This window comes from Carassius gibelio, chromosome A12, assembly GCF_023724105.1.
Source record: "Carassius gibelio isolate Cgi1373 ecotype wild population from Czech Republic chromosome A12, carGib1.2-hapl.c, whole genome shotgun sequence".
Classification (NCBI taxonomy): Eukaryota; Metazoa; Chordata; class Actinopteri; order Cypriniformes; family Cyprinidae; genus Carassius; species Carassius gibelio.
This window is the reverse complement of record NC_068382.1, coordinates 23440350-23459026: the sequence shown is the minus strand read 5'-3', so window position 1 is coordinate 23459026 and position 18677 is coordinate 23440350. Positions and strand designations below refer to the sequence as shown.

Sequence of the window (18677 nt, the reverse complement as noted above, 5' to 3'; positions counted from 1 at the left end):
CGGTCAGGATTTTACACCGCGACTGGAAGATAATTGCGCTCTATTTTGCTATGCACTTCTCCTCGATGTTACTAAAAGACCACATCTCTCTGTAATATACTAAGGCTACTAAAGTTTTTAAAAAGTGTTAATTGTTTTGTCTCCTTTATAACATATTTAAATTAGTTTATTTTATTTTGGTCTTAAATCATCTTTCTCATGACGGATCATTCCTCTGTTGTTATTGTAAAATATTGTTTTGTCTGTTTATTTCTTCAACTAATTATTTGTATTTTTTATTAAGCGACGCGTGTAGAATTTGTAAAGCTGTTGGTGGTTTGTATTTATGCACTGTCGCAGACAGGACGTCCTGCCAGATAAAACATGTATGTGAATGTTCCATGCCATTTTATTTATTCAGAGTTATTGTCTTACAATTTATGAGATATATCATTGTGTCAAAAAGTTTTTTTGTTTCTGTCTTTAACATTTTACTCATCAGTCATTGCAAATGTGAATTTTTTTTTTCCAAAACAGCAAATATACATAAAGCGAGTGAGATTATTTAGGTTTGACAGGAAACGGCTAAAGTATTGTTCGTAAAAAGGGCACAAACACATTCACATGATGATGTAACATCGGCAAGAATTTCTATTAGATGTGATCTTGCACAGAAACAACAACTGTATGAGACTCATGACCTTTGACCTTAAACATCCTGCCTCTGTTTCCCTGAGAATGATGCTGAGAAAAACTGCACAGGTTTTTAAAGCACACGCACCACTGATTGTTGCCTTGCAGAAGGCCAAGGATTTACAAATAAATGAACAAATGCATTATGAAATCACACTGTTGTCCTGTGTCTTATTTCTAGTTGGGATTTTCGGATCAATAAATCAGGTTTACAAAAGGAATTAGAAGCTTGAGAAAGTAAAACTAAAATTTACAAATGCAAATTAATAACTGAATAAGTGTTGAGACTGAGAGTAAGTCAATAATTCTATTTTTTTTTAAAAAAGTTTAAAATTAAAATGACAATATTAAAGGTGTATGATTATGCTTTAACTAATAATAATAAAATAATGAATAATGAAAAACTAAATAATAAAATGATTATTTAAAATAATAATAATGGTCAAATCACATCTTTCTAAAAATAAATACAAATATATTGAAAACATGTTTAATGCTAATTAAAATGTTTTATTGATATAAAATGTAGTTAATTAAATAAATACATTTTGAGGTTTTGAGCAGAGCCAAGAAGTCAGGCAAAAAACTAACTTTTAGTTAATAAACCAACAGCTACCGTCATCTAGTGGACATGTTTGTTAGTGTTTCATTTTCTTTTGACATAAAAACCAGGGCTACTGTATATAAGCACTTGCTTGATAAATGCAAATATATTTTCAGAATCTACTGTATATTATGCTTTTATCAAGCATATTTTTTATTACTTAGCTTTATTTTATTTATTTTTTAATTTGAATGAGACAGTATTATAATAAAACTAAAAATATATAAATTGAAATACTTATATGCACAGCCCTTTGGTCAAACTTGTTTTCAAATGTGTTTTGTGAATAATATAATACTACACAGAAATATATACGGAATGGAAAAATATGTAAATACAGCCATGGCCAAGACATTTGACAAAACATATTTGAGCCCAGTCTGTACTTCTGTACTTCCGTCAGTAGATGTCACTGTTGTGTTTACTAATCTGCAGGAGGTTGAGGCCTATAAAAACAAAAACAAAACGCTTCTCTCTGGTAAATAAATAATGTTGCACTGGAATAGTTTAGCAGAGTTTTATCGTGCATAAACTTTTTTAAGCATCTTCACATGTAACAGAGCATCATGCCACTGGCATCTTAAAGGATTTCTGGTAAGTTCAAGTTATGCTTTGTGTTTGTTGTGAGGTCGTTGGGTAAACGTGTAGATGTCAGTTTAGTTTTAATCTCCTGCTCTTTTCTGTCCAGTTGTCCACTGCTTGTGCAAGGTATCAACATAAGCATAGAGTTTAGAGAGTGTTATGCAGTGAAAACCTCAAAGTGGCTGTTAAATCTAAGACTGAATCACTTCTAAGCCCTTCGGTCCCTCCAGGGTCCCTTCCAATCCGGCTAAAGATATACCAACTTTGGCTCTTACTTTTCTCAGCATGCCTTTGTCCAAAGTGCTTTAATACATTCTCATTTCATACAAAAGAATGGGAAATTACAGGAGGTTAGAATGAAAATGTGGATTTGTTTCTGCCAAAGCCCAGCAGAGAGACTGTGCCCTAATAGAGCTGGGCATTAGGGGCCGATCCCTGCCAGCACGCCTTGCACTCACTGTGTTCAAATACAGTTAAAAACAAATGAAGCCTTCTCTTAAGATGAGAGCCGATTTAATTTGCTAACAGAGCCAGGTAGTCTGGAATTTATGCCTGGAATGAACAGAAATGAATGAGAGCAAAGGATTCATCGTTCATGTGTGTGTGATTATGCATATATATTGTGTCTAAATGCATGCAGCAGTGTTTCCTGACCAGCTTGTTATAATTTGCACACATAAAAACGTTAAGATATTGAGTTGGCTCATGCAAAACCCTTCATTCCCACTGGAGAGAAAACAATCAACAAACACAAATATAAATCAATGCAATACATGCAATTTGTATTTTAGCCTGCTATGCAAGACTTCATTATAAGAAAGGATATGTCAGTGAACAAATGTGATTAATCACTCTAGAATTATATATGTGATAAAATTACCTTTACCTTTATCTTAAAGACTAGGGTTATTAGAGTTAACAAAAACTAGAAATACATATATATATTTTTTGTTACTTGAAATACAATGAAAAATAAATGAAAAAATAAACCTGAAACAACATATTATATTTAAAAACTTTCCCAATGCAACATTTCTCATTTGCATTTTATTTAACTTGATGTACTAAAAAAAAGACGTGTAGAAAACAGTAGCTAAAAAATGACAAAAACACACAACTAAAACTTTCAAATTAAAATGGAAAATATACAAATAAAACCTGATTCAAAATATTTATAAATTGTTGTATTATCTATCCCTGAAATAACTGTAACTATAATATAATCTCAATCATACTAAAATAACTGATCCTGCATGCTGTCATTATGCTCTTTCATCATATCACAATATGTTTTTTAGACCAAAATCAGCTTTATTTTTTTTATTTCTTTGACTCTTCTTTATGTTGTTCCAATCCCTTTCAATTTTCTTTTGTTGAACACATTTTGCTATTATTTTCCAGTGTGAATAAGTAGGATTGTTGAGCTCCAGAAAAGGACCATATACAAACAAAACCACAAAAGTTTAGTTAAAGTTCATATGATTGTTGCACTATACTCTACATTCCCTCTGAAACCGTTTTGTTTTATTTATTTATTTATTTATATTGCAATATAGTTTGGAAATATAGTGCAAGAATCAATGGATTTTATGATACTTTTTGGAGCATGACAGTATGTAGAAAAGCACAATATGCCATATTCAGCATGAGAGCAGTTGCATGCATGCTTTAGAGATAAATGACTAGTGACTTTATCTGGTTTTGTTGTATTTATTAGGGGTTCAAGCACGCAGTGCTGAAACCCTATTGTATTTGTTAGGATTTTTATTATTATTATTATTATTATTATTCTTTCTGTAGTTTGAATGGTATGAAGTCCATGTTTTTTTTCCCCCCCATACCATAAAATGTGTACCTAGAATGCAATGAAGCATTTGCCAAATGCATAAAGGTACATTTATTGTTTCTTGTAGTGCTTTAAAAGCAGGTCATTTTAGAGCAGACTTTTCGATTGTTGGACCAAAAATCAAATATATAATAAAATTCATTATTATTTTTTTTATTTCAATGGAAAAAAAAAAAAATTTCTCCATTCACTTGTGATATTGCAATGTTGGGCCAAATCAAAGGTCATTAAGGTCTGACTTTGCATGCATGGGCCTTTGTATAGGCACCTCTATTTTAGAGAAACAATTTGTTGTAGAACTTGGTAACTAGTCGACAGTGTTGCACTTCAGCATGTAACGTATTGTTAGGTTATGTGACATTATTGACATAAAAATGACACACTTTATGTTTGCACACTTTATCAGTGTCAGGTACAATGCCCATAAACATGCAGAATTATACAGATTGGTTTTTCAGACACCTCACGACTAATCGTTTTTTAACATCAGCTCATCCCTAGCTTTCTTGCATATGTGCGTTTGTGTCTTTTCTTGCTCTCTCTATGAAGTTCTCGATCTAATGTGCTCCTCAGAAGTGTGTGACTGGTTGTAGGTCGTCTGAAGTCTGAATGGCTCCCTCGACGCCAGACCTTGCTTCATTAAACCGCTTCTATAATTGCTCGACTCCAACACAAAACGCCTCGTATCTGTACATTTGCAAATTTCATTTAACCTTAGCCTCTCCTTCCGTACCCCCGGTGGATAATCACTTTGTTTACCACAAATTAAACTCGGCCTGATTGTTTACCAGCCGCAAAGTCCCACCACATTTCTAGAAGCCTCATTTATTTATTTCAATAATCGCAGAGCAGGGAGTCATGTATATGCCGCGCTCATCTACATGAAAATTGTACAATTAACTTTTGATTAACCAGCTTGTTCGCGCACTTTCTCCCCGCGCTCTGCCGTGTTTAATGGCCACTCTGAATGGTAATAATTGGGAGCGGCCTTTCCTTTGAGTCGCATGAATGCGAGCTAGAACAATAGCCCAGGCTGCCAGTTTGTGGTGTCATCTTTAAGTATGCAAGGATGAAAGCCTCGCGATTTGTCCATCAAAACAAATAAGAAAAGAAGCCGCTAATTCAGATGGCAGAAAGTCAAGTGCTTTTGAGTGGCCGCTCCACGCGCTCCCCCCGCGCACATCGCTAATGACTGCGCCACCGAGGGAGGTGGGGGTCTTCTCTGAAATTCTCCGTCACGTAGCGTAGTATATCTGTCTCAAGTCTTGAGAACAATTAGGGCGGACAATAACTATAGAATGACTTTTTGTTGTGCACCAGCTGCCTGTAGCAGCAGCGGAGCGCGATAACGCCGTCAGGAGACGCCGGAGAGTCTCTCAAGACTCCGACCGGGGCAGTGCAGACCCTCGATTTCGCTCTCCGCGGCCCCCGGTGCAGCGCGCGCCGTAAGGTTGCAGTTTTATCCTGCTGAATGAACGGCATCTTGACACGTTTCGTCTGGCAAGCCAGGAATCCCTTTGATGAGATGAACAATAGGAGTTGATTTGGAATACTTTTGTAAACAGGGTGGTAAACAACTGATGCAAAATCGCTTTATTATTATTTATTTATTTATTTTTTATCAGGCTCTTAAAGAAAACCTAAAGGTGACATATTACATATGCCACTGCGCCAATGCCATTTAGCTACTTGTTGAGAATGTCAAAAATGATTGAGTCACTTTTATGTACATTTTTAATCATTTAAAATTTCACAGTTACACATCCCACACATTACATTGAGGCATACAGTAATTCCTTTAGTGTGCTCTCTTATAATTTTCTATTTTTTTTTTTTTTTTATGCCAGTGTTCCCTAATGCAATAGTACCAAACTGCATACTGCGCTTTATTCACTGTATATATTACCCATGCTCAGGGATGAGTGGAGATCCGGGGCTTAGCCCAGAAAAATCCATGTATGTGACAGAAAGATTTACCTTGTTTAAAATAAACAAAAAGAATAAAAACAAACATTAAAACATTTTATTTAAAGTATTGAGGAAAATACATTTGCTTTTTGCAAACAAAAAATAAGAATTGCAAAACAAACGAAACCGCGCGAGAGCAATGATTTTGCAATACATATTTTCCATGGTCATATATATTAATTTATTTGCAATGCTGCTTTTATTTTTTCGTGTCAGTCTATTTTGAGCTTGCGATACCATTTTTCCTTTGCGCTTCACCTTTCTGTGACGAAAGGTGACGAAAAGTGACGTCATCGACCCAAGACGCAGCTCACTGATCCAGGTCCTGCCCATAGGTCCTGCCCAGAGCCATATATATGGCTCTGGTCCTGCCATGATGAGCAGAGACTTTCGAGTGGATCGTTTATTTTTATTCAGTAGCATTAAAACATTTTCGTTTTATTTACTTTATTAACAAATGTATGTATATTAGCAGCGTTTGTTCAAGTTAAAGAAGTTGTTAACATGAACATCTGCTGTTTATTTCTCTGGATGTGCACACTTTTATAGCATTATGTTTATTGGGATCGCGAATCATTTGAGTCAGTTCGGGAGTTCGTAGCGGGATCGCAAATTTTTTGAATCAGTTCGGGAGTTCGTAGCGGGATCGCGAATCATTTGAGTCAGTTTGGGGATCGCAAATCATTTGAAGCAGTTCGGGAGTTCGTAGCGGGATCGCGAATCATTTGAGTCATCTGACTCCAGTTTGGGAGTTGGAGCGGGATCGCGAATCATTTGAGTCATCTGACTCCAGTTTGGGAGTTGGAGCGGGATCGCGAATCATTTGAGTCATCTGACTCCAGTTTGGGAGTTGGAGCGGGATCGCGAATCATTTGAGTCAGTTCGGGAGTTCGTAGCGGGTTCGCGAATCATTTGAGTCAATTCGGGAGTTCAAAGCGGGTTCGCGAATCATTTGAGTCAATTTGGGGTTCGCGAATCATTTGAGTCAATTCGGGAGTTCAAAGCGGGTTCGCGAATCATTTGAGTCAATTTGGGGATCGCGAATCATTTGAATCAGTTCAGGAGGTCGCAGCGGGATCGCGAATCATTTGAGTCAGTTTGGGGATCGCAAATCATTTGAATCAGTTCGGGAGGTCGCAGCGGTTTCGCGAATCATTTGAGTCAATTTGGGGTTCGAAAATCATAGCTTGTATATGGATAGGCATTTTTAACTATTTTAGTAGCTAGTTCTAATTACGTTTTCCACGCTTCTTTAGGTGTGAAATGTGAACTCGTATTTTTTGTTTTAATGATGTGCCTTTTAACAGTATCAAGTATATTCAAAAACTAAACAAATCGTGCCTAAAAAGTGCATGCATCTAGGCTAATGTAAATTTACATGATGAAGTCATACTAGTGCGCGTCTGCATTTTGAGTGCGTTCTTTCACTGCATTTTTCGGTGTATTCAAATGCATTTATGAATGCATGTGAATGATCACAAAATTTAAGATATGAACCCTTTGTGCCAAAAGGGTTCTTTCTTGTCATTATAGAACCTTTTTAGCATAAAAGGTTCTTTGGAGTTGAGTAAAGAACCCTATGGTTCTATATAGAACCCCAATGATCCCTTTCTTCTAACAGTTTGTTGTCATAATGCTACTTTTGAAAGATTATTTTTAAACGATAATATTGCTGTGAAGTAGTTTGTATGCACATTCCAAACTACATTGGTGTTACATGCTGTGGTGTTTATGTTGAACATTTAATTCAGAGAATAACTTCCAGTTATCATATTAGAAATACAAATTGTATGTTAATGTTACTTCTGGTTTATTCGTCACGCTGGAAATAGAAGTTCAGGTTGAATGCATTGCATGCATTTTTCACTGCAGTATGTTTTGTATAAATGTTGCATGTTTTAAAATTGTCTGGATATTCTAATGCGTGCATATAGAAAATATGCATACAATCACAGTATACTTAGTATGCACAGCAGAAATAGTATGCATAGTATGGTCTATGCAGTTTTAGAGAGTTTTCGGCCAGTAGATCGAACTTTGTGATGACATCCAGTGACCAAGTGTATGTGCTTTAAAGCCTTGGAAACTTAATTTTTGTTATTTTTAAACATGTTTTTGTAAATCATCAAAAAATCAAAAAGTCATCAAGGTCTGGATAGTGGAAATTAGATGTTGAGAGAATGACTTGTGATTTATGTAATTTATGATGTTTGTGGCAAGGTCTGTGAGTAAAAACCTAAACTTCTGGCCTAATAGATTCAAAAAGTAGTACTTTTTAACCCCTTATGGTAGTATGCAATACAAAACATTATATGTTTTGGTTGAGACAATAGTTGACATTGTAAACTCTTTTATTGGTGAAAGTCATGTCTTGTTAAATAATGTTAAATAAATAGTCTGAATACATGTTTAAACAGTCCGAATACATGTTTAAACAGTCCGATTCTGACGCTTTATTTCACGTATACACCACAGCTGTGCGAAGTGACACAATGCGACACTATAGACAGTTTGGTTGAGTTTAATAGTGTTGTGTTGTTTCATGTCTGCACTCACTGTAGTCTTTGTGTGTCTCCAACACAACTGCTTTTGTACAGCTTCATGCAGTGTTTTCATTTGAGAGGAAAAGAAGGCAAAAAAACACCCTCAATAAAAATGAGAAGAATTGTGAGTTCTTAAGACATCGGCCCGGCTCCGTTGGGGAAAAGCACAGAAAGATAGCAAGTGGCGGAGAGAGTAGAAGAGAGGAAAACAGAGCTGTGAACAGCAGCTGAGGAGAGATAAAACAAGCTTTGTGGCTTTTTTTTCACTTACTGATGGCTGGCAACAAGGCCGGAGTGCCAGCAGAAGCAGGAATATCTGATAGGTTATATGTTGTATAATGAAAGAAGCCGAGACAGGGGACATGTTAGAAAGCAAGGTGATTTGCGTCCTCCCGGGATGATATTTCAGGATCCAGACTGGCATGACAGAATCTATAGAAGATCCACAGAGACTTTTGGGGTTGATCTATAGTTTATAAACTGACCAAAATAATTAGCATTCAAATGAGATTTGAGGAGCTCTTCTGACAGAGGAGGTGACGCCACAGAATTCCCCCGACTGTCCCTCTGCATCACAGACGCCACTCTGATGCCCCGTTTGTCTTCTCTTACCTCTCTTTTACAACTCCGAAAGAGAGAAAGAAGCACTCGGCTGATAACACAGAGCCGCAGTTGAGCGCAGCAGAGTTGAAAAGGTGCTTTGCAAGTTTTTAGTCGCATGCATAATTAGATATCTGAGCGTGTTGTTGCGCTATTGGATGTATTTTTCAGAAATCTTAACAGCGCTAGCTCTCTATGTTTTAGGGGCTCCGTCTCACTCTCTGTTGTAGCTCTGCGTCTTGTGTTCTCGGCCCACTTTGTTCCATCAAAATACACATTCAAGACACAAATTAGGGGCCCACCAAGTCGGCACTTCTCTAACTGAATGTAGAAGCAGCGCACACACGCTGTCACAAAGGGAAAACGAGTGTGAGATGGGGATAGAGAGAGAGAGAATTGGGCGTCAGTCCAAGGCCTGCTAAGAGGCCATTGTTGGAACACAAGAGCCGCGGGCCTGGGAGGGAGATATGGGGGATTTAGCGACATGACTTGAAGCAGGGCTGCGGGAAGGACGGGATTGGGGGATGACCAGATTAAGTGTCGTCTTGGAAGCCTCGCGTCAACTTTATCTCCTTCCGCATGGCAGTGGCAACAAAGAGAACAACCTCAGTGCTTAAGGCCATGAAGCAAAACCTGTAGAGTCCTCAGCCTGAAGCACCCACTTCTCTCTCTTTAGCGCACACGCGCGCGCCCTGTCGCATGTAAGGCGTAGCGGCTGTCAGCGCAGACAGCTCCGCTGGGATCCGGCAGGGCAGGGATGCCGGGGAAGAGAGGAACTTTGATGTAAGCTTGTAATCGTGGCGCTACAGCCTCAAATGCAGAGTCGACAAACAGCAAACAAAGCTTGTCAGTCAGAGCGCCAAACAAACAAAATAAAAACGTCTGCGGAGCAACTTCAAAAAGAATGCTGGAAAAGTTGAGGCCGGCACTACAAGAACAAAATAATTGTCTCTTTGTTCTGCGCTTTTGGAGGAGAATTCAAACAAAGGGAAATTTAGTCACTGGGACACATCTGAATAAGTAGAACATGAGAGCACAGAGACGCCACTCTGGTTATATAAGCGCTTGGATCTTATAAGAGTCTTTTAGAAATGGATGAAGGAATGAATGGTAAGGTTCAGTTTCCCAAAAAGTATTGATACTTAAGTCAGACTTAAAAATGCCTGAATGCAACAGCATTAGAAAGTGGACCAAGTGTGAACAAATTATGCTCTTCACTTTTGCTGTTCAAAAATTAGGAATCTGTAATACTTACTTATTTATTTGTTTGTTTTGAAGAAATTACTTTTATTCAGCAGGAATGCATTAAGTTGTTCAAATGTGACAGTTAAGAGTTTTAGAATGTTACAAAATATTTCTGTTTCAAATAAATGCAGTTCTTTTGAACTTCATATTCATCAAATAATCCTGGGGAAAAAAAGTATCGGTCCCTTTTTCACCACTGATGACAAGAAATGTTTCTTTAGCAGCAAATCAGCATCATGACACTGAAGACTGGAGTAATGATGCTGAAATTCTGCTTTGATCACAGCAATAAATTACATTTAAAAATAATATATTCATATAAAGTTAAATGATAAATTGTAATAATATTTTACAATATTTACTGTATTTTGATAAAAAAAAGCTCATCTGAGAATCCTGAAAATCACGATTTCAATATAAATATTGAATATGAAGTTACATAAGCAGCACACCGGTTTTCAACATTGATAATAATAAGAAATGTTTCTTGAGCAGCAAATCAGCATATTAGAATGATTTCTGAAGATCATGTGACATTGAAGACTGGAAGAATGATATTTAAATTACATTTTAAATGCATTTAAATAGAAAACAGTTTTTATTTTATTTTAATATTAGTACTGTTTTACTGTATTTTTAATCAAATAAAGGCAGCCTTTTGAACTGTAGTGTAAATAGTTCTCCTAAAATTCACATAGGGATGAACTAATATTTGATCAATTCCTAACAACTTTTTTCAAACATACTTTTTGGCAAATGTTTTGGTTGCATTAATTGCTTTGCATTTTATCTTCATTTTATATATACTGTATGAAATTGAATGAACTGTGGAAAGTTTCCCTATATGGCAAGTTGATATAAGATTAGCATTAGCAATGTACCTGAAAAAGAAATGTGTTTCAGAGATGTAGCAAGTTCTTAGATTTTAATGAAAAATAACAAAAAACAAACAAACAAAAAAAAGCTTATTTTAAAACGTTAGACCTGGAAAATGTATTTAGAAAGCAAATAGGGTCCTCCTTGAGTTCACTTTGACCTAAAAGCATCTGATTTCTGTGCTAATTGATTTGATCAAGTGGAATGGCATTCAGACATTTTAAGTGTGACTTGCATTAGCTGTCTTGTATAGTCAGACACACTTTATAAGCGTTACCTGTCTGAAAGCTTCAGAATCAACAGGGGAAAAATTACTGCATACATCTAGAAACTAATTGGATATCCCAGATTTTTAATCAGATTTCTATCATTTGAATAATATTGAAATACAATTCATATTATGTCTTCTGAGCATCTAAAAATTCATCACACTGAAATAATTGATGCAACCGCCTCTTGATTTATTTAGTCGATGCATAAGTCTCAATCTGGAACGTTTTGACAGAATGTTTGCAAAGAGAGGTGAGATAAACAGCTACTGAAGTGGAAACCGCTCCAATAAAAGAGTCAAGATTTTATCTCAACTCTCTGGTGGTTTTTGTTCAAATCGGTTTTTAAATCTAATTCAGAAACGCTAATAAACTGACCGGTCAATCTGAACTAGATGTTTGCTTTCTCTCATACATCAGAAAATGGCTTTCATTGAGCAGACGGGGTTTTTCTCACACAGCTCTTTACTTGAGCTTGAGTTGAGAGGCCAGAGCAGCGTTTGACCCCCGTGAGACTGAAGTCCTCCTGCTGTAACTGACGAATCTGCTTCAGTCTGTTGCGCTAGCTTGCTCTGAATCATTTCGACAGTCTTCAGAAGCGGCCCAGGTGGGCTTTGGTAATGCGAGGTGAGTCAAGACGGTGTCTGTCAGCCGTTGATTGAGGGGCAAGTTGAACATTTCTTCTCCTCATTTCATCTTTAATTAGAGTCAGAATGTGAATGGCTCCGTCGCTCTGAACTCCAGACTGATATGTGATCATACTCCGAGCTGACAGTCATCGGGTCCTAGACACATTTTTCTTTTTTAAACAACTCAGCCCTATGAATTAAAAATGTGTTTGTAAAGATTCATTATTAGCATGAAATAACTTTTTCACTAACTGATAGTCCAATAAAGTGTGAAAGCAGTCGTGCTACTGAGGGCAGTTACAATTTTGGCTCAAAGTCCAAAAATATCTGATTCAAATGTAGACCGATTTAAACTAGACTTATGTCATTTATTTCACTGTGATGAATTTTTAGATGCTCAGAGGACATAATATGAATTGTATTTCAATATTATTAAAATGATAGAAGTCTGATGAAAATATCCAGGATATCCTATTATTTGTAAAATTTACTAGAGCTTTCTGATTGAAAATAGTTTCGGAGTCGGTGTTTCAGTGTAGTTTGTCCAAACAGAATTGCAAAAATAGTGACTGAAACAATCTTAAGTAGGAAAGCAGTAAGAGGTCACGTCCAAGTCTTAACTATCTCCTCTTAACCTTTTGTTCAACAATCAATAGGCTTCCACGCCCCTGACGTGATCTCGCACTAAACGAAGACACAGCAGTGTGTGTGTGTGTGTGTGTGAAAGTGAATTACAAGGCATCTAGGGATGCAGGACACTCGGAGTGAGAGAACACAGGTGATGAAGATATATTTATATTTCTATCTGTCCCCATGTCATTTGCATCAGGCATTAGCCTTAATCTATCAGAGGTGCAGAACATTGGTGAGGAATTGCATTACCTCGGTATGAGTGATGGTAAAGCAGCATGCTAGCTGGGTGCATGTCAAGCCCTTAAATAGCTCGCTGTTTCGACCTTCTTAAGTAGCCAAATCTTTATTGAGTGTTAGACCGCTGGGACATTTTAGCCTTTGAGAAGGTTGTTCTTGTTACTATTGCTTTAGTGGATAAAACCCACAAGGACGTTCTTTTAACTTGTTTGGACTCCGACTGTTGTGTTTTATTTGATTTGAGGCCACGAGGGGGAAAGGCTAATTTAACAGGTCTGCTGTTGCTTTCATTTTGGACTTTTTAACTTGAGAAAGGCAGGCAGGTGATCTTTAGGTGCGGCGTGTTTCGTTCAGACACTTTTGCTCAATCCTGCATGTGACTTCAGACGCTGGTCTTCTCAAACCGGTCGTCCCGAGGGCCGCGCTGAGAAGAAAAACACTGGACGAATCTGGAGAGAAAAGAATTGAAAGTGAGGATCGGAAATGTGGTGCGCTGCACACATAAAACAAAGGCACATATAAACTGAATCTGAGGGGAAATTATTGAAATAGTAAAATTTAAAAAATGTTGTACAACATCTTAAAAAATGTGTTTCACAAATTCTTAAACAGCCGTTGAGAAGGGCAATAACTGATTTATCCAATGTGAAGTAAATAAATCTAACAATTTCATGAAATATAACAATATCATCTGGTCTTTATATATATACATATATATATATTATTATATATATATATATATATATATATATATATATATATATATATATATATATATATATATATATATATATATATATAAATGTTAGCTATTATTTCAGTCATCATGCTTCACTGAATATCTAGTTTTGGTGTATTATTTTTATTATTATTATTATTATTATTATTATTATTATTATTTAAAGATGAATAGACAGCAACTTTTTAGAATCATAATTGCATCAAGTTTATTATTATAAAATAATTAAAATGCTTTATTTGATATATAATAATTTATGTTTTACATAATAATAATAATAATAATAATAATGATAATAATACATTCAATTAGTTTCAAGGTTGTGGAAATTGATTCAATAAAAAAGATTATTATTATAAAATAAATAAAACCTTTTATGTGATACCATCATGATAATTTATATAGTACATAATAATAATAATAATAATAATAATAATAATACAATAATTAACATAAAATTAATATATTGTTAATAAAATATAATTTATAGAGTACAGATTATTATTATTATTATTATTATTATTATTATTATTAATAAAAGAAATATTATGTACATTTTTGCAGTGTAGCTTAAAGATTTAGTTATAATAATCAATCTTACAAATTTAAAAATAATATAACCTTTATAATGAATACATTTAACAAGAAGAAGTGCACCATTGTTCAAATTATTCTCTCTCTCTCTTTTTTTTTTTTGAGAAATAAATAAACATATTTTTCCAGCACTTGAAGATTATCTTGCATGCAAGCTAATAACTGATGGAACTCTGATAACACTCAATGCATCTGGTGATCTTCCATAATTTTAAGTGTGCATTAAGGGCTAAACCATAAGCAGAAACAAAATAACAAAGAAAAAGATTGATTGAAAACAAACTATGACGTCAGCAGCGCCGTCCACAGGGTGGCACTCTTAAGCTGTGAAAGAAAGGAAGTCTCTCTGTTTCTCTCTCTCTCTCTCTCCATCTTTCTCTTACTCTTTCTCTCTCTCTTTCATTTCAAAAAGCCAACACACAGGATTTGTTGAACAGCTTCACAATGATTATTGCCCTGGATGTGGCCAAGAATAAATCTGGCACGTGTTAATTCATAAAGGCCATATGTTTGTATGAATTCCATATAGTGCTTTGACACTGTGACAGAGTGACAGGACGGCTAGTAGGGCGAGCTCTCATCGACCTTTCTCCTCTCATTAAGTTCTGAAGCTCAGAAAAACAGCTTTGAAACCTGCAAGTACTGTATTTCTCCCACTGAAATGTGAGAAAGTGGCTTGATTTGCTCTGGGAGGAACAGCAAAAGATGTCGACCTTAAACTAAACCTGATCTAAAGTATTGGAAGAGGCACTAACAGGGTAAAAGCAGGTCTCGGAGTCAATGACATGTAGCAGATCTTCCAAACATGCAGAAGGTCAAGTACACTCACTTAAACACTTGACAAAAACCATAAACTTCTCTTTTTCCTGTTATTTTTCCATAGCTCTCCTTTCGGTTTTATCACAAGGGTTTTGTCAGTATATCTTTGAGTATGTCATGCTTACATTCCATCACTTCTATGTTTTTAGACATATGTTAAGCATTTAAAGTCAGATTCTCTGTTAAGGAATATTTAAGGCAGTAGGTTTATTGTGTGAAAGATATTTGTCTATATGTTTTATATATATAAATGAACATAAAAGAAGCATTAAACACTTTTCTATCCCCACCAAGCTCCCATGGTGTTCCAGACCTACATAACATGAAACGTTATAAAACAAGGTTATGTGTGGGATGGATGTGCTGTTTAATCGAGACAAGACTTTAATTTTGAGGTTGGAATATTTCTCTGAGGGTTTAAGCTGAGCGCACCTTAAACTGCTCACACGGATATGATGACTTTTGTCTTTAGTGATCAAAGCGTTGCGCAAAAGTACTTGAAAGTACAAGTAAACGTGAAATATGGATGAGGCCGGCCGGTTTGATGATCACTGTGCTAAGTGTGTGAGTCAGAGGCGTTTTAGCAGGAAAGAAATGTGATTCGTTGAAGCTCTCATTGGCTAGCTGACTTTGCCCTCGTCTTGTTTTTGCATATCTACATTGTTGAATGTTATATAACCATGTTTGAGGAGCAATTATATAAGCTCATATTTAGAAATGGGTCTTACGGAGGGTGAAAAGTAGCGCAGAGGTCTCGGACGAATTGTTGTCACTCGGAAAAGGAGGACGGAGTGAAAACCAGGCCAGTGATCAGAGACATAACAACAATGGAGAGATGAAGAAACATGGGCAGGCAGAGGAGTGTGAGAGACACCGTGAACCAGCTGATTCGCTAAAAGAGCCCAAATTGTCCATCTCTCAGGTGGTGGGCTGCTGGGTTTCTGTGCAGGACTCACAGGGGGGGTCCTGCACAGGGGTGGACCGGGCTGCTTAGAAACACGATTGAACACATTTGAGCTGCTGAGGGGAACACAAAGGCTGTGTACAGTACATGGGGCCTGAGCTGCGTCCCTGGATCATCCTCCTCCTCAGCTGCAGTCCACCTCGTCTCGCACTCAAATACTGGACACACTTACTGTAAAATTCTGTTGATATTTCTGATTTTTGTTTTAGTACATAAATGTAATCACACTCTGCTACTTTAACAGCTTTTATTTAAGACTTGATGGCTTTGATATATATATATTCCCCTGATTACTGTAATTTAGTTTGTGTTGGTTATTTTCAGCTTAATGCCCGTGGACAGAATGTGTGGCCATTTGTCGATTGCCTTAGACAATACATTTATCTCATCCCTGACATGAACAAACCTACATTATGATTTATTTTTAGTTATATATTTTTATTTCTAAATTTTAAATGCATGTTATGGAGTAAATCATACTTAGAATTATTTTTTTTTTCCAGTTTACACTATTCAATTTTCTATTAACACAGTTTTGCTTATTGCTGGTTCTTTGTAGATAATGTTAATATGAATAATAATAATAATAATAATAATAATAATAATAATTCATATTTTATTAATAGATTTTTATAAAAGTGTCTGTTAAATGAATAATGTAATGTGTGTGTGTGTGTATATATATAGAGAGAGACAGAGAGAGAGAGACACACATTTGGTCCTAAAGTGAAACTAATTGAAAAACCACTGATTTAAATAATTTTACAAATTTAACAAAAATATGAGTTATTTTAAGCTTTCTGGTTCATTTGCATCATATACTTTCATTATAAATATACCCTACTGTTCAAATGTGAAAGAAGTCTCTAATGCTCACCAAGGCTGCATTTATTTGTTTAAAAATACAGTGAAAACTGTATAAAAAAAAAAAGTAATATTCTGAAATAGTATTACAATTTAAAATAACTGTTTTCGATTTGAATACAATTTAAAATGTAATTTTTTTACTGACACAAAACTGATTTTTCAGCATCTTTACTCTAATCTTCAGTGTTTTTCAGGATTATTTGATGAATAGGAAGTTCAAAAAATTGCATTTATTTTATACAATCTTTTGTAACATGTTTGTCTTGACAGTCGTTTTTGATGTACTTAATCGTCCTTAATGAAATAATTCATTTCTTTCAAAATCTTTAGAAACTTTAGGCCTGTGGTGTATTACTTAAAATGTTGTTTTTGTAATCTCCAGCATGCTTGTCATTTAAGAATGCTATTCTTAACGAACAAACTTTACAAACAATGAAAGTTATACCATTTTGCAAAATAGGGTGAGTAAATAATAAGAGATCTTCCAGGTTTGTGTGGACCGTCCCTTTAAGTGGAAAGTTTTTTAAGCTGTAATTCACTCACTCATGACCTCACTTCCTGTCATAGCTCTTGTCACATGTCAGCTCTGTGAGTTCGTTCCCTCCTCTCTCATCAGTGTAATCACATTGATGCTTGTTATTCCGGCCTCTCTCAGCAGGGCCGTCTCGTTCTTTGATGGAAGCTGCAGATATGGAGCTGGAACCCGCGGTTTCGGTCACCCCTACCGACAGCCCCGACTGCGACCATCAGAGACCGACCGCGGTCAGGAACCATGGAGCTTCAGCGCCCTCCCACCTTGCCTGTTATCCCCCGCACCCACCCCCTCCTGGGCATCTCTCCGCCCTCGTGAATACCCTCTCGCCCGCTTTTGATCAAACCACGGCTGCTCCTGCAATGTGGCCTAGGTAATGGTTGTGGCCGGTTGCCGGGGTGTGTTGCCATGGAGGGGGGTGGGATGGACTTCATTTGGTCATTTGGACTTCAAGGCTGGACGTACCACTGACTCTATGCTTTAATTAGAGGCTGGCATAATAATTGTTTGATCAAGACTGTAAAAGAGCCCGTTGAGAGGTGGGCCAGCGCTGGCTGTGTGTATCCTGCTTAAAATGCCCTGCATATAGAGGTAGTGGCAGTCAGGGAGGTCTCTAACTGCTTTATATTTATTAAAATTCAGAATAATCCATGCAATCAAGAGATAATGTACAGTCAGACGGCCATTTTTGTGAAAAAAAAAAAAAAAAAAAAAACCCACCAGGGTGATCAGGATCCCAATTTGAAGGAGATTTTTCCATAATGACCAACTGGTAGAATGTACATTATCTGGCTTATTACACTTCTGCTTAACAATAAATAAATAAATGGACATGAAATATTGATTTCAGTTAAAATTATTTTATTGTTTGAGAAGAGGGATGAATTCAGATCTATCTATCTATCTATCTATCTATCTATCTATCTATCTATCTATCTATCTATCTATCTATCTATCTATCTATCTATCTATCTATCTATCTCTTACACTCATATATATTATACATTTTCTGCTTTAAAAAACATTAAAAAAGTTTTGTCACATACTGTAGATAATAATTGTAAGGGCATTACTGAACCCACAATTTATTTGAATTACAAATTGATCTCAAAAAAATAATTAGACATTACAGCTTGTTTTATTCCTTTAAAATTGCTGTAGTAAATAGGTGAAATGTTTAAATTTTTTTTTTTACTTTAGCATCACCAAATTAAATTTCTAAATGGAACTGAATATTTTCAAGCAGCTTTCTCGAACACTCTCTTCTTCTGCTATCATTTATGTGAAAAGTCATATACTTGTGTGCATGCATTTTTCTCGTTCAGTATGAATTTGTACTGCTTTGTTGCAAACTGAATGAGCATAATATAAGAACCAAAATCATATTTGTGTCTTTCACGACCCTGGAGAAAGTGTTGGATGGTTCAGAGGGGGTCAGGCTAATATCTGTCTGCTGTA

The 18677-nt window shown here is 36.0% G+C and overlaps 1 protein-coding gene and 1 long non-coding RNA gene across 5 annotated transcripts in view; both read left to right on the top strand.

Moving 5' to 3' along the window:
• Window positions 1–826, top strand: part of LOC128025501 (receptor-type tyrosine-protein phosphatase epsilon) — a 67197-nt gene extending 66371 nt beyond the window's left edge. For all 4 annotated transcript variants that reach the window (XM_052611926.1, XM_052611924.1, XM_052611925.1 and 1 more), the window contains one exon: window positions 1–826. This exon is cut by the window's left edge and continues 123 nt beyond it. The gene's annotated coding sequence lies outside the window, so the exon portion shown is untranslated.
• An 863-nt stretch (window positions 827–1689) lies between these two features.
• LOC128025500 (uncharacterized) lies at window positions 1690–18061 on the top strand. The gene is made up of 2 exons (XR_008186172.1): window positions 1690–1870; window positions 17343–18061. It is a non-coding gene; the product is annotated as an uncharacterized LOC128025500 (long non-coding RNA).
• The last annotated feature ends 616 nt before the right edge of the window (window positions 18062–18677 follow it).